This window comes from Monodelphis domestica, chromosome 8 (assembly GCF_027887165.1).
Source record: "Monodelphis domestica isolate mMonDom1 chromosome 8, mMonDom1.pri, whole genome shotgun sequence".
NCBI classification, from domain to species: Eukaryota; Metazoa; Chordata; class Mammalia; order Didelphimorphia; family Didelphidae; genus Monodelphis; species Monodelphis domestica.
The window spans coordinates 217,446,051-217,460,581 of NC_077234.1; the positions used below are offsets into that span (position 1 = coordinate 217,446,051).

Consider the following 14,531-nt stretch of genomic DNA (forward strand, 5'->3'; position numbering starts at 1 on the left):
TGTATCTGTCTGATGGTCTGAGGCTTTAGCCCCAGGCAGATTGCCCTTTCTCCACAGCTGTTCTGTCTTCCGGGGAAGCCCAGAGCCTACCCTCCCCTGCCTGCCGGCGATTCGGGTGTTACTGCTCTCAGTTCTCTCCAATTGCTTCTCTGCTGCCTTACTTCCACGCTCTGAGCCTGGCACAGCACTGTCCACAATGTACCTCAATGCCTTTGCAGGCCCTAAGGTTTCTGTTCTTTCAGAAGCTCTGAGGGCTCCTGATGGGATTATGTTCAGCTGGGTTGAACTGAATGTGCCCTGAAGCAGGAATCTGCTCAGATGAAAGCAGGAACCGACTCAGATGGAAGGACCCAGCCAAGGGGCTACAGGCTCCCCCCATCTCTCTCTGTTTCCCTGCCGTCTGTGTTGGGGGCCCAGGTTGCTTTCAAGGTGCGTCCTTCAGAATAGCCAGCCCTGAGGCCCTTTTGCCGGCCCTGAGGTTCCTGCTATTGCTGCGAGCTCAGAGCTCTGGGTTGGGGGGTTGAGTCCTGGGACCTTCCTTCTGCCTTCCCCTTAGATTCAAGTGATCTAGGATTCTGGCTTTCGGGGGGTGTACCTTTTGATCCGAGTCCAAAAGGAGGGTTCCCCAGGTCTGTCCTGTTGTTCAGTTTCAATTTTGGTGCCCTAGGAGCATTCAGTTTGTGATCAGTAAGGAAGGGTTTTCCGAGGTCTGAACTTTTACTGCCTCTAAGCCGCCATCTTGACTGGAAGTCCATTTTCCAATTTTTTGCCACCACAAAGAGCACAGCTATAAATATTCTTGTTCATGTATTTTTTCCTTATTATCTCTTTGGGGTACAAACCCAGCAGTGCTATGGCTGGGTCAAAGGGCAGACATTCTTTTAGTGCCCTTTAGGCATAGTTCCAAATTGCCCATCAGAAGAGTTTTTTTAACTGAAGTGTATGAACTTAAATTTTTTTATAACTATATTTCACTATATTTGATTTTCTTTATAATACTATGCATTTTATGCATTTAAAAACATTATTCTAAAAAGAAGTCACATAAACACCCCACCAAAATGCCAGTGTGTAAAGATGAGATTAACTCTCCCCTATTCATTCTTTAGATTTTTAGCCATCAGGAATGTATATTGCTTCCCTTTGTACTGCCAAGTGGGTGAGTGAAAAGGCTGATTCCCTTTCCTAGTTTTTCCAGGCCAGAGTAATTCATATATATTTCTTCTCTCTCCCTCCCTCCCTCCCCCTCTCTATTCCTCCTTTTTCCCCTCTCTCTCTCCTCCCTCCCTCTCTCTCTCTCTCTCTCTCTCTCTCTCTCTCTCTCTCTCTCTCTCTCTCTCTCTCTCTCTCTCTCTCTCTCTCTCCCTCCCTCCCTCCCTCCCTCTCTCCCCTTTCTCCCTCTCTCTCATTTTCCTTTCACTCTATTTGTAAATAAACTACCAAAAAGCCATTCTGATTGGAGTAATTAATTTAGACAACCACACTCATATATTCAGTCCAACCATAATTTTACTCGTTACAGGTGGTATCCATAACATACACAAAAGGCTAAGAAATTCTGTTTTAATCCTGTCCTTTTTTTCTAGTTATATCTATTTGTGTATATATAGCCTTCATTCCTTCTAATCGAATTCATTCTAATAGAATTTAGGGCAAGAAAGGACATAGAAATCAAATAGACAAATAATGCAAAAGAACTCAAAGAAAAAAAAATACTCAAAAGAAAAAAAAAGATCCAAAAGAGGTAACATGATTTGACAAAAAAAGTTAAAAAATAAGTTAATAAGTTAAAAAAAATAATAAATAAATATAACATAAGGTTCTGTTTTGTTTTGTTTTAAGCCAGAAAGTAGAACCTGGGCCTCCTTAATTTGATTCCATAGTATTTTTCTAGGCATTGATACACATATTTTGAGTCTGATCAAGGCTGACTCTTTCTTTATGCAAGCTGATGGATTCCTGCTGACCAGGTCCATACTATACTTAAGCTCAGACAACTAACTGCTAGACTTAGTCCTACAGCTCAGAACTCCTAAGTACTAGCTCCAACCTCCCCAGTAGAAGAAATTAGAGGCATGGATCATCATGCAGAGTTACTGGTGCCAACCCATCAATAGATAAAACTTATTAAGTATCTACTATATGCCAGTCACTATGTTAAGTGCTAGGGACACAAAAAGGAGAAAAAGGCAGACTCTGCCCTGAAATTACGAAGAGCTAACATAGACACTGACATTCTTCATCAAATACAGCGGGATTCCTATGATAGACTATTGGTCCTGATTCAGGAGCAGAGATTTTCCCCCTCAGTTGTCCTATGCAGAATCTAAAACTATGGTGTTGGCCACATTAGCCCCAAATGGAATCAATGAAATAGCTGGTCTTGGCACCATTTTTAGTTGCCTATATTCTGTCTACTATATTGGGTCTCCTCAGACCCACTTGATCCATGTCATTCATTCCTCTAGGCTATCTAGGATCTATCTAATCCTGAGTCCTGTATTCTTCTACACCCAATAATAGATTTGTTCACCTTTCTATTACCTCCATTTCTTTCTTTTTTTTTTTAGAACCCTTACCTTCTGTCTTGGAGTCAATACTGTGTATTGGCTCCAAGGCAGAAGAGTGGTAAGGGCTAGGCAATGGGGGTCAAGTGACTTGCCCAGGGTCACACAGCTAGGAAGTGGCTGAGGCCAGATTTGAACCTAGGACCTCCCGTCTCTAGGACTGGCTCTCAATCCACTGAGCTACCCAGCTGCCCCCTATTACCTCCATTTCTTACAGAAATGTGAGAAGATAACACAACCAATTTGTGAAGCTTGAAAAAGAATAACTGCCTGAAGACTTGAGATTTTTCCTTTTTCATCTGGAAGGAGCTTATTGCAAAAACTTGTATAGGTCACCTTAAAAAAAAGGCATGTAAAAAATATCGGATCTTACTTCAGATTCTCTAAGTAGATGTAATTCACTTTGAAAAATTAAAAATAAACTAGTTTTCCACTTGTGGCAATATCTGGTGGTGTTAACAAATAAGTTTCTAAGTCATTTTTCTAAATCTTATTTAGCAAAGATCAGTATATACTTTTGTCCCAGTTTTCATATATATTTGGACTAGCTCATATGGACCAGAAGGTTAATAATATTCTTAACTCTAAGTCAAGTAGGAATATACAAATAAAAGGTCTTTGGACAAATAAGTTAAGGGTTAGAAATTAATTCCAGAAGCAGATCATGAATAGGATGAGATTCTGATGTTGAACCATCTTAAGTAGGTAAAAAGCAAAAATCAAGCTTCCTGATAAAGTATATGTGTTTTTCACTGAGAAAAGGCTGAGTTGAATCAAAACAGCTGAAATTCATATATTGCTTTCAAGTAAGAGAAAAACAATGTATTTTATCTTATTTGAGCCTTACAACTCAGGGAAATGGGTTCTATTATCCTCATTTTATAGAAGGAAAAAGCTGAGGATCATCAAGGTTAAGTGACTTGTTCAAGGTTACACAACTAATAATGTGTGGAATGTGGAAGCCAGGACTTCTTGAATCCACATCCAAAAGGGGAAAGAGATTATTAAAATAGAATAAGATTAATTCCAAACTCTGACAGCAATCAAAGAGGTGGGCAAATATCTGTACCCTTCCACTCCATCAAAAAAAAAAAAAGAATTGGGAATAAATAGAATAGATAATAAAAATAGTATGGCTCATTTTTAAGAGATAGGAGAGAAAGACCTATTTCTCCCTCTATAACCCTAATGTAACTTGAGGCAAGGTAACTTTGGGCAAGCAAGTCCTGGCAGTTTAAAGGAGAGAGTGCTTAACCTGAAGTGACCTATATTTAAATCCAGTCTCAAACAATGACTACAAGTCAGATCTGGGGTAACCACTCAGTCTCAGTTTCCTGGCCTATAAAATGAGTTTACACAATAATAACAAGTTCACAGGGTGGTTATGAGGATGAAATGAAGTCAGTCAAGCAAGTTAACATTTATTAAGTCCTCCCTATGTGCTAGGTACTAGGCTAAAGACTAAGAATACAAGGAAAAGCAAAAGGCAGTCTCTGCCTTCAAGGTGCACAGTCAAATGAGGGAGACAACATGCCAGTAACTATTAACAAACAAGATTTGTACAGGATAAACTGGAAATTATCAGCAAATGGAAAGTACACGCACTAGCATGAAGGAAGATCTGGAAAGGCTGCATGTAGAATGTGGGACTTCAGCTGAGAAGTGAAAGAAGCCAGGAGGTTGAGACAAGGAGAAATGTCTAGGAACAAGGAACAGCCAGAGAAAAAGCTGAGTGTCTAGAGATAGGTATGGAGAACAGCAATGCCAGTGTCACTGGATCAAAAAATGGTAAATTAAAAGTGAAATTGGACTGGAAAGGTGAAAAAGGGCTGGATTAAAAGGGTTTTTTTGTTTGTTTTTTAATAAAGCCCTGAGCCTAGAGGCAAAAAGAAGCCACTGGAATTAGCTGAATAGGGAGGTGGGATGGTCAGACAAGCATTTTAAGATTAATTTGACAGCTGAGTGATGGAAGAGGAAAGTCTAGAATGGGGTAGGGAGACTTGAGGCAGAAAGATCAACAAGCATGCTATTGCAAAAATTCATGTGATGAAGGCCTATATCATAGGCTGCAGTTACATAAGAGGAGAGAAGGGGGAATATTCCAGAGATATCACAAAGATAGAAACATTAGGACTTAGCAATGGATACAGGCAGGAAGTATAGAGTGGATGACATCAATTCAGGTGAATGGCAGGATTGGGAGAACCCCTGACAGTAATAGAAAAATTAGGAAATGCAGAAGGTTTTATTTTTAGGAGTAGAGATAATCAGCTCAGTTTTAGATACTGAATTTAAGATGTCTACGAGACATACAGTTCATGATATAAAGAACTTTACAATACTACATAAATATTAGCTATAGATATTAAGTCACCCAATCTGAGTCTGTTTCCTCATTTATAGAATTAAATGAATGGAATGGATTGCTTCCCCAAGTCTCTTCTAGTTTTAAAATTTCTGTAATCTATAAGCAATATAATTTCCTAAACTATGCAGAACTATGATTTCCCTTAAAAAAAAAAAAACACCTGCCATTTGCACAGCACTTTTTCACTCTCACAATAGTTCTACAAGGAAAATGTGAGATTTGCCTACAGTCACACAACTGTCTGAAGCAGAATTCAAACTCAGATCACTCTTGACTCCAAGTTCAGTCTTTTTCATCACATCAAGCTACCTGTCTTACGTGACTCTTTCCAGCTAATTTTAAGATTAGCCTTGTAAATTTCAACGTTCACTATTCTGGTTTTTGGTCCCATCATGAACACCTGATTTACCTTTAAAGTGTGGAAAATTAGCCAATCTGAAAGCACATCATTTACCATCTATTAATTCTGAAATTTCTTAAAAGAAAAGATCCTCTCGGATGTTTCTATGCTTGTGAACTAATCCAAAACATTTATGCAGCAATCAGAGGCAACAGGCCTGTATGGTAGGTATGCTGAAGGGTTAGAAAGGAAACAGGAGATGTAACCTTTGCCCAAAACAGTGTGTTTATAATCTAATAGGGGAAAAAATTGGCAAACACAGGAAGAACAGGAAGCCTGTGTACATCCCAAGCAGAATAATAATAGTAACAAGAATAATAATCATAACTGAAGTAATGATAACTAATGCTCAAAAACAATGAAGTTTGTAATGCTCTTCACATACATTGTCTAAATGAATCCCCACAACAAGGTTGTAAGATAAATTTCCCAGGTACTTTTAATCCCATTTTACTGATAAATCAACAGCCTCCTAAAGATTAAGTGACTTCTCTATGGTCACAAAACTAAATAGTGAGTGTCAGGGGCAAGATGCAAAGAATCTCTTTTGATTTCCAGTTCAATACTACAATGACTCTCAAACTCAAAAGGTGTCCCTATTGAAGCTGCTTTATGGAAATATGTACACACACACACACACACACAGCCAGGGAAAACAGAAAACAACAGGTCTTTGACACGTTCTAACTTACCCAAGGGAAGGCTTGAAGCTTTAGGGGAAACCCAAAACTGGAATCACAGCAAGAGGAGGAAAAACCAAAGGAATAGGCATAACGATCTCTATGAAATGGTCTCAGGGCACTTAATGATAGTTCTATTGAGGGGCTGCTTCCAGCTCTTCCAGACACTCACTAGTTGTGTGACCCTGGTCAAGTCACTTAACTTTGCCTTAATTCATTTGAAAAAACTCCATAAAGGGTCTCCTCAAGGAGTTGATATGACTGAACAATGACTGGAGCCCCTGAGTGGCTACAACTTCTAGCATACCTATTCTGCCTCCAGCCAGGCCTTAAAGTCAGGGAAGAAACTCCAGTTACCCACAAGGAAAACAAGCCAACTACTGAAATAACACTTTTCCTCAGATTCTGATTGTAGCAGTCCACCCCTATCTAGGGACAAGGGAAACAGTTAGAAGGTACAGAGTGGCTTAGAAGAGACCATGCTCAGTCTTGGCTAGGAAAGCCTCTGACCCTTGATCCCAGCTTTCCCCAGGTTAGGAGGGAAAAACAGGTTTCTTTGTGTTCACCTGTCTAAGATAAACCACACCTATACCTTATCGTTAACCAATGATAATCATCCCTATGTATCGTGTATATTTGCACATCAAAGAGATTAAAAGGAGAGCCACAGCAATCTCTGCCCTCTCTCTCTTGGATCTTAGCTCTCACCTACGTCTGTCTTTGCTGGAGCTTGGCCTCTGGCCTCTGGCCAAGCTCCATTTTTAATTCCTTTCCTTCTCTATCTCTCTCACCTGGGACCTGGCCTTTGGCCAGGCACATTCTTTTCTCTATCATGTCTCCGACATGTGTGGTATTAAATTTGGATCATTGGACAGAATTAGCCTTCTGAGAGGTCCACTGATCGGAGTATTGCTGTGGCTCCTTTGTGATCAATATGGTCTGGTTTCTGACTCATTTCTGCCATCTCATATCTATAACTTGGCTCCGCCACGCCCCTCGCGGAATACTGAACTACTATCCCTTCTCTATCTTTCATACCTTGTGGCTTCTCCCTGGCAAGAGGCTACACTGATGGAGACAGCCCAGGGACCAAGAGCTAGAGGACTAGCAATACTTGGGAAAGAGTTCTATAAATTGATAATAGCAAAATGAGTAAGACCATATGAATAACTTTTAACATCAATATTATAAAGATGAACAATTTCAAGGACTTTTACAAACTCACAAGAAAGCAATTTACACTACATGACCACTTAAAAAAAAAAAACCTTACCACAACCAGAGAAAGAACTGTGGGAGTAGAAACACAGAAGGAAAAGATATGGTTAATCACATAGTTCAATGGGGATATGATTGGGGTTTTGATGTTAAAAGATCACTCTATTGCAAATATGAAAAGGGAGGGAGGGAAAGAGGGAGAGAGAGAGAGAGAAAGAAAGAAAACAACTTTAAAGCTATAAAAAAACTATAAGCAATAATTAACATTCATGATTCCAGAAAACCAATGATGTAGCATGCTATCCATTACAGAAAGGAAACAGATTTAGGGCCACAATGAGACATATTTTAGTATTTAGCCGTCAGGTGTAACTGTTTTGCTCTACTAGGCATACAGTACTTTTTACAAGAATTTTTTTTCTTTTTTCAATGCGGTGAGGAAGAGAAAATAAGAGAAGTGATACAAATGTGAAATTCTGAGAGCACTTTCAAATGAGGTCATTATATTATTAGTTTTACAGAGACCTCATGAAGTGGGACTAAATATATGTAATTATGTAAACTAAATAAATGTAATATGTAAAAATAATGTAAAAACAAAATACATCAATAAAACTGAAAGTGACCACACACACACACAAAAAAAAAGCAGTAACACTATCAGGCCACTGCCCTCAGCCATCAACCTCAGAAGCAAATCCTGCAGAGATTTAGCCTGGCATCTGCCTCTATAGGTACTACAGCTTTTGATCCTTGACATTGTCAAACTGATGTGACTTTATCTGTGAAAATGGCATTAAAGAGAAATTACCATCTGCATTGCTATTAAACTCCAAGGACCATGGGATCTTTCCAGAGGACTCGCAGTTTAAACTTTCCATATATGTGTCATCTCACTCATTAGAATGTATGTCTTAAAAGCAGGGACTATCTTATTTTTCCATTTTTATCCCCAGCTCTTAAAAGAGCTTTTTGCAGCAAGTAAGCACTTAACAAATGCTTCATTCATTCGTTCATGTCATAAGCAGGCACCAATTAGTAAGGTTAAAAGCCAGTAAGTTTATCCCAATGGAAGGTTCCAAGCATAAAAGACTTCATGCAGGAGAGGAAGAATGTCTAAAGTACAGACAACCTGTCTCAAAACAGGATAGGCCCAAATAAACAAAGTTAAATTATAGTAAATGGTGGTAATCTTTAAAATGCCACAGGATAAATACCTCAAAAAAAAAAAAGTGAGCCTAGATGATACTTTTAGACACAATATGTCCCTAGAAACACATTTTAAAATAGTTAACACCATCCGATAAATCTCTACTGCTCATATGCTGAGTTAACATTAATTCAAAATGTTGTTCTTTCTTTAGACTAAATGCTGGCAGAAAAAAAAAGATGAAAGTGAAAAGAGAATGTATTTATTAACAAAGATAAGTTCTAAGAACACATCTCATCTTCTGAAATTTCAGTTACTTTAAGTGAAATGGGCTGACCAATCAACTCAATTACAGCACACACACACACACACACACACACACACTCACACGAAAAATTGCTCAAAATGATGCAACTAGAAAAACACGTCCATGTTCACTTTCCATTTTTTCTCATTCACTAAATCAATCTTATTCTATATTAATAATAGTAATAGTAATATCCAAACCATATACTCAAGGGGCATGGCATCTTTGAGAATGCAACCTCCATCTTAATTACCTGGCAAGATGCTCCCTAACCTCTCCCAGGGAAAGCAGCACTTCAATTTCCAGGCCCACTAAATCTCTAAATACTATCTCTGTCTGAGAGCTCTCTGTCCACAGAGATGTCACACAAGGCAATGGTCCAGGTGGAATATCTACAGATCCTGCTCTCCCCTCAATCAAGTCCATACCTACCTGAAAGAAACACACCTGAGCACCTTTGCCAAGAACCCAGTCAGTGCCAAGAAGAATAGAACTTCTCTCAACCAGGAAAACTTGGTTTAAAAAGAAGCTATATTTACTGAATATTTGTTAATTGAGGTATCACTGCGTTAAGTCTTTATTATACAGAGTTGAATGGAGGGAGACAAAATGTTGAAAAGTTGTGACTGAACCATTTTTTCTAGGAAAACAAAACTGTTTATATAATTATAATTTCTAGGGGGAAATTGAAGTAATCAGTTTGAAGAATGCCTTTCTCTTCTCCATTTCTCCTTTGTCTTGGTGTATGTAAACTACCTTTAGGTAGAGTCAATGTCTGTTAAGTCATTTTACAAATGACCTAGCAGTGATGAATAGCCCTACCCCATAATTATATGTAAAGAAAGAACAAAAGAGAGAAAAAAAAAAGACAAGGGGAAAAAAGAGAAAGTTTAAAAGAAACAAAGAGGGCTTGGTTAATAAATAAAAGGAAAGCACAAACACAAGATGTTTCATAAAAGTATTATTATAATCATTATGTTGAATCAATAACTAATAATGCCTTCTAAACTTAAAATCAAATCTTACTTTTTAGAATATTTACATATGCATGGTATCCAGTACTATAAAAAGGAATTTACAAAAAGGAGAGGCAGCATGCCAAAATGATAGAAAGCTAACCATGAAGTGAGGGAGATCAGGATTCAGATTCTTCTTCTGACTCATACCAGCTATAAGATTATGAGCAAATTGCTTAACTTATCAAGACTCTCCCTTGGACTACAACTTAGGGAACAATTGATCTTCTACATTTAGCTGAGGGATTTTCCACTTTGGTAGTTCCCTAAACTGATTCACAAATCTAAATAAAAAAATAACAATAGTAACACAGATAATATTGAGTTGTACTAAGAAATATTTTTCCTTTCTGAACAAAAGAAAAATTGGAGTACTATTCAAGACTAATTCCAACAGTTCTAGGAAGAAGCTAGTACAAAGCTATTATTTCTCTCCCATTCATAATTTTAAATGTCAACATTAAACACCCACCAACACACACACACCACCCCCCTCCCACCTTCCCATAGCCAGGAAATTCACTTTCATTCAATGAAATTACCTATTATATTATTATGAAAGGTTGGTTAGGAAAAGCAATAAACTAATGGCTAAAATAAGATTAAGGGTAATTTAGTGAGTTCCATTGCCTTAAACAACACTACTCTACTCCAATGAGCATGGATAATTGAAACTTACTCAGCACTATATTCAAGGCAAATATCCCTCCACCCCCACTGGAATTACTAATGGTGCAAGGGAATACAACTATAATATAAAACAGCGTAGGAATTCTAAGGATGTTGATGTTGGACATGTCAAATATTTTAGTTATAAAAAAGTATTTAAACCAAAACCAAAATAACTCTTACAATGTAAATGTCACTCACATGTAATAATTTAACTTGGCATTTACCTTTGTAGTTTCATATCAGATGAAAAACTATGCCCATGAAATAATAAACTTTACTAAAACAATTTTTTCAGTCTTATCTCTTAAATTAGAGGCAACTAGGTGGTGAAGTGAAGAGAGAAAAGAGCTGGAGTCAGTCAAACCAGAGTTCAAATCCAGCCTCAGACACTTGCTAGCTATGTTCTCCTGGACAATTCATTTACACTGCCTGACTCAGTTTCTTCAACTGTAAACTGGGGGTATAATAGCAGCATCTACCTCTCAGGGTTGTTGTAAGGAGAAAATGTAAATTTTCTTAGCAAATTGCTTAGCAAAGAATCTAGCATGTATCTTCCACACAGACTCCCAATCAATGTAACCAAGGAAGTAAACTTTCAATGCTAAAAAAAATTATTCTCTCTCACTTAAAATGCAACTGGTTGAAACTAAATTCTTCCTCATCCACTTTTTGCCCCCGAGCACAGAGCTAGTCAAGGAGGTGGAATGGTAGCCTGGTGATTTGCTAGGATGGGGATTAAAGGAAGGCTTTCCCAATAGGTCTCTGCAGCTACTGCGAGTACATGGGTCACTGGTTAGGGCCAAGAACTGAAAGGAGAGCTAAATGGGGAAGTGTTGGGGATTAATGGATGAAATGGGAATTTTGAGGCAGGCCAGCTATTAACTAATGAAGTGAAAGCAGGATTCAATGATATTGTGAATGGTTGGGCTTGTTCTTTTCTGGTACATGAGCACCTCTTTTGGAAACCAATTCTTCAAACTATATGGTGAACAAACACAATCAACAACAAAGATAATCCAACTCAAAGGATTCCCAAATGGATGGTCTTTGTTTTCATCATGATATGGTGACTAAAAAAATATCCCTTTGTGTTACATCACGGATCATTGACACATTGGCTTAAGAAACATGTCTTTCAAGGAGGCAGAGTCAAGATGGCGGAGTAGAAGCAGCAGAAGTTTAGACCTCTGAATACCCTTCCTTACTAATTACAAACTAAATGCCCCTAGGGAACTGAAAATCAAACCTAACAACAAGACAGAGCCAAGGAGGCCTCCTGCTGGACTCAATCCAAACAGTACACCCCCCCAAAAGTCAGAATTTGAGAACACTCGAGTTTAAGGGGAAGGAAGAATGAAGGTCCCAGGACCCCTCCCCACACAAACCTAGAGCTCTAAGCCTCCAGTGGCAGTGGAAATCTATAGGTGGGCAAAGGCGCTTGTCTGGAGAGTGTACATTGTGGACAAGGCTGTGCCAGGCTCAGAACATCGAACACAGGCAGTAGGGACGGAGTTGGAGAGGAAGTGAAAAGAGGGCAGCCTGGTCACAGTGGCAGAGACCTTCCATATTTCTCCAGCCTTCCAAGAGGTTTTGGCCTCAAGGCACATCCAGCTCAACCCAGCTGAACTTAATCCTATCAAAAGACTTCAGAGGTCAGGGAAGCCAAAGCTCCAACACTCCTCCCCCACAAACTGCTGGACGTTAGTCCAATCAAAAGCCTCCAGAGGACCAGAAAGCTCAAACTCCAACACCCCGCCCCAACAGACTGCACAGAGAGAACTTCTGTCAAAACTCCAAGAGGAGAGACTGACAGAAAATCCCAAAACCAAAAAAATGAGAGCAAGAGCACAGACAAATACAGGGAGTAAAGAAGGGGGTAAATATGAGAAAATAACAGAAAAAGAAGAAAGAAATTACAATACATAGCTTCTATACAAGCAACAAACATAGAGAGCAAACAGGACAGAGGAGGGATAATCAAACGATAAATCAGAAAACCCAGTGAATTAGATAGAGGCTTTGGAAGAACTCAAATTGCAATTCAAAACACAATTGAGAGAGGCTGAACACAACTGGGAAAAGAACTTAAAAGTCATCTGGAAACAGAAAATAGTGTCTTGAAAGCCAAAATCAACCAGCTTGAAAATGAGGCAAAGGAGATGAAAGATAAGGCAAAGAAGATGAAAGATGAGGCAAAGGAGATGAGAGATGAGGTAAAGGGGATGAAAGATGATCTCCAAAGAAAATCAGACCAGAAGGAGAAGGATGACCAAAAAGCCAGGGATGAAATCCAGTCCTTAAGAACCAGAATACAACAACTAGAATTAAATGACCTCACAAGGCAGCAAGGCACTATAAAACAAAACCAAAAGAATGAAAAAATTTAGGAAAATATGAAACATCTCATTCACAAAACAGAATATTTAGAAAATCGTTCATGGAGAGACAATTTAAGAATCATTGGTCTACCAGAAGACCATGACAAAAGAAAAAGCCTGGACAAAAAACTACAGGAAATTGTTCAAGAAAACTGACCCGATATTCTAGAACATGAGGGAAGAATGGAGATTGAAAGAATCCACAGATCACATCCTGTACTTCATCCCCAAGTGACAACACCCAGGAATGTTATACCCAAATTCAAGAATTATCAGACCAAAGAAAAAATATTACAAGCTGCCAAGAAAAAGTCATTCAGATACCACGGAAACACAGTGAGGATAACACAAGATCTGGGTGAATCTACACTAAAGGGCTGAAAGACATCTAATATGATATTCCAGAAAGCAAAGGAACTAGGTCTACAACCAAAAATGAACTACCCAGCAACACTGACTATTTTCTTACAGAGGAAAGTATGGTCATTCAACAAAATAGAAGAATGCCAAGAATTTGTAAAGACCAGATCTGAGCAGAAAATCTGATGTCTAAGCACAGAACTCAAGAGAATCATCAAAAGGTAATTTAAAAAGAGGGGGAAAAGAAAAACAAAACAAAATAAGAAAAAAAATTTTTGTGAAGAAACTCAATAAATTAAAATGATATGTATCCCTATAAGAAAAGAGGTCTTTGGTTACCATTAAAAACTGTTATTATCACCTGGGCAGCTAGAAGAATTACACTTAGAGTGAACAGTGACAAACTGTATAGGATGAAATAAGTAGGTATATAGATATATTTATGCATAAATACATATACGTGTGTGTGTGTATATATATATATATAAAACTAGAACTAAAAAATAGGTTAATACTAAAAGAAACAACAGGGGATAAATATAAATGTAGGGTTAGAAGCTCATGGTTGCAGGGGGGAGAACATCAATACACTGGAAGTGTAAAGAAGGTGGAGATAGGAAATATTCAACTCTTACATGCATTGAAATTGACTCAAAGAAGGAAGAATAATCCAATCCATTGGGGAAGAGAATAGATTCGCTCCCTATAGGGGAGTAGAAGGGTAACAAATGGACTGGTGGGGAGGGAAGCAGTATAAGGGAGGGAGAGGGTGGAGGGGGTAGTTTTAAAAAGACTGCAAAGAAAATAAGGGAGGGAATAAAAAGGGACCGGGGTAGAAAGGGTAGTAAAATAAGGGTGGGAACTAGGGGAACTGATTAAAAACAAACATTGGTGTAGAACAAAATAGTGAAAGAAGAAAAGGCAGGACTAGGAGTAGAAATAAAAATCCTGGGAAACACACAGCTGGCAATTGTAACTCTGAATGTGAATGGAATGAACTCACCCATAAAATGCAAGCAAAGAGCAGAGTACATTAGAATCCAAAACCCTACCATATGCTGTCTACAAGAAACACACATGAGGAAGGTAGATAGGCATAGGATGAAAGTAAGAGGATGGAGCCAAATCTATTGGGCATCAACCGATAAAAAGAAGGCAGGAATTGCAATCATGATATCTGACAAAGCCAAAGTAAAAAAAAATCTACTGAAAACAGATAGGGAAGGTAATTGCATCCTGATAAAAGGCAGTATAGACAATAAGGAAATATCAGTACTCAACATGTATGGACCAAATGGCATAGCATCCAAATTTCTAAAGGAGAAACTAGTGGAGCTCAAGGATGAAATAGATAGAAAAACTATACTAGTGGGAGACCTGAACCTTCCTCTAACTAGATAAATCAAACCAAAAAA

The 14,531-nt window shown here is 38.4% G+C and overlaps 1 protein-coding gene across 5 annotated transcripts in view; it reads right to left on the bottom strand.

The window, feature by feature from the left end:
- Window positions 1-14,531, bottom strand: part of PRKX (protein kinase cAMP-dependent X-linked catalytic subunit) — a 197,740-nt gene that overhangs the window by 147,102 nt on the left and 36,107 nt on the right. The gene's annotated exons all lie outside the window — the stretch shown is intronic.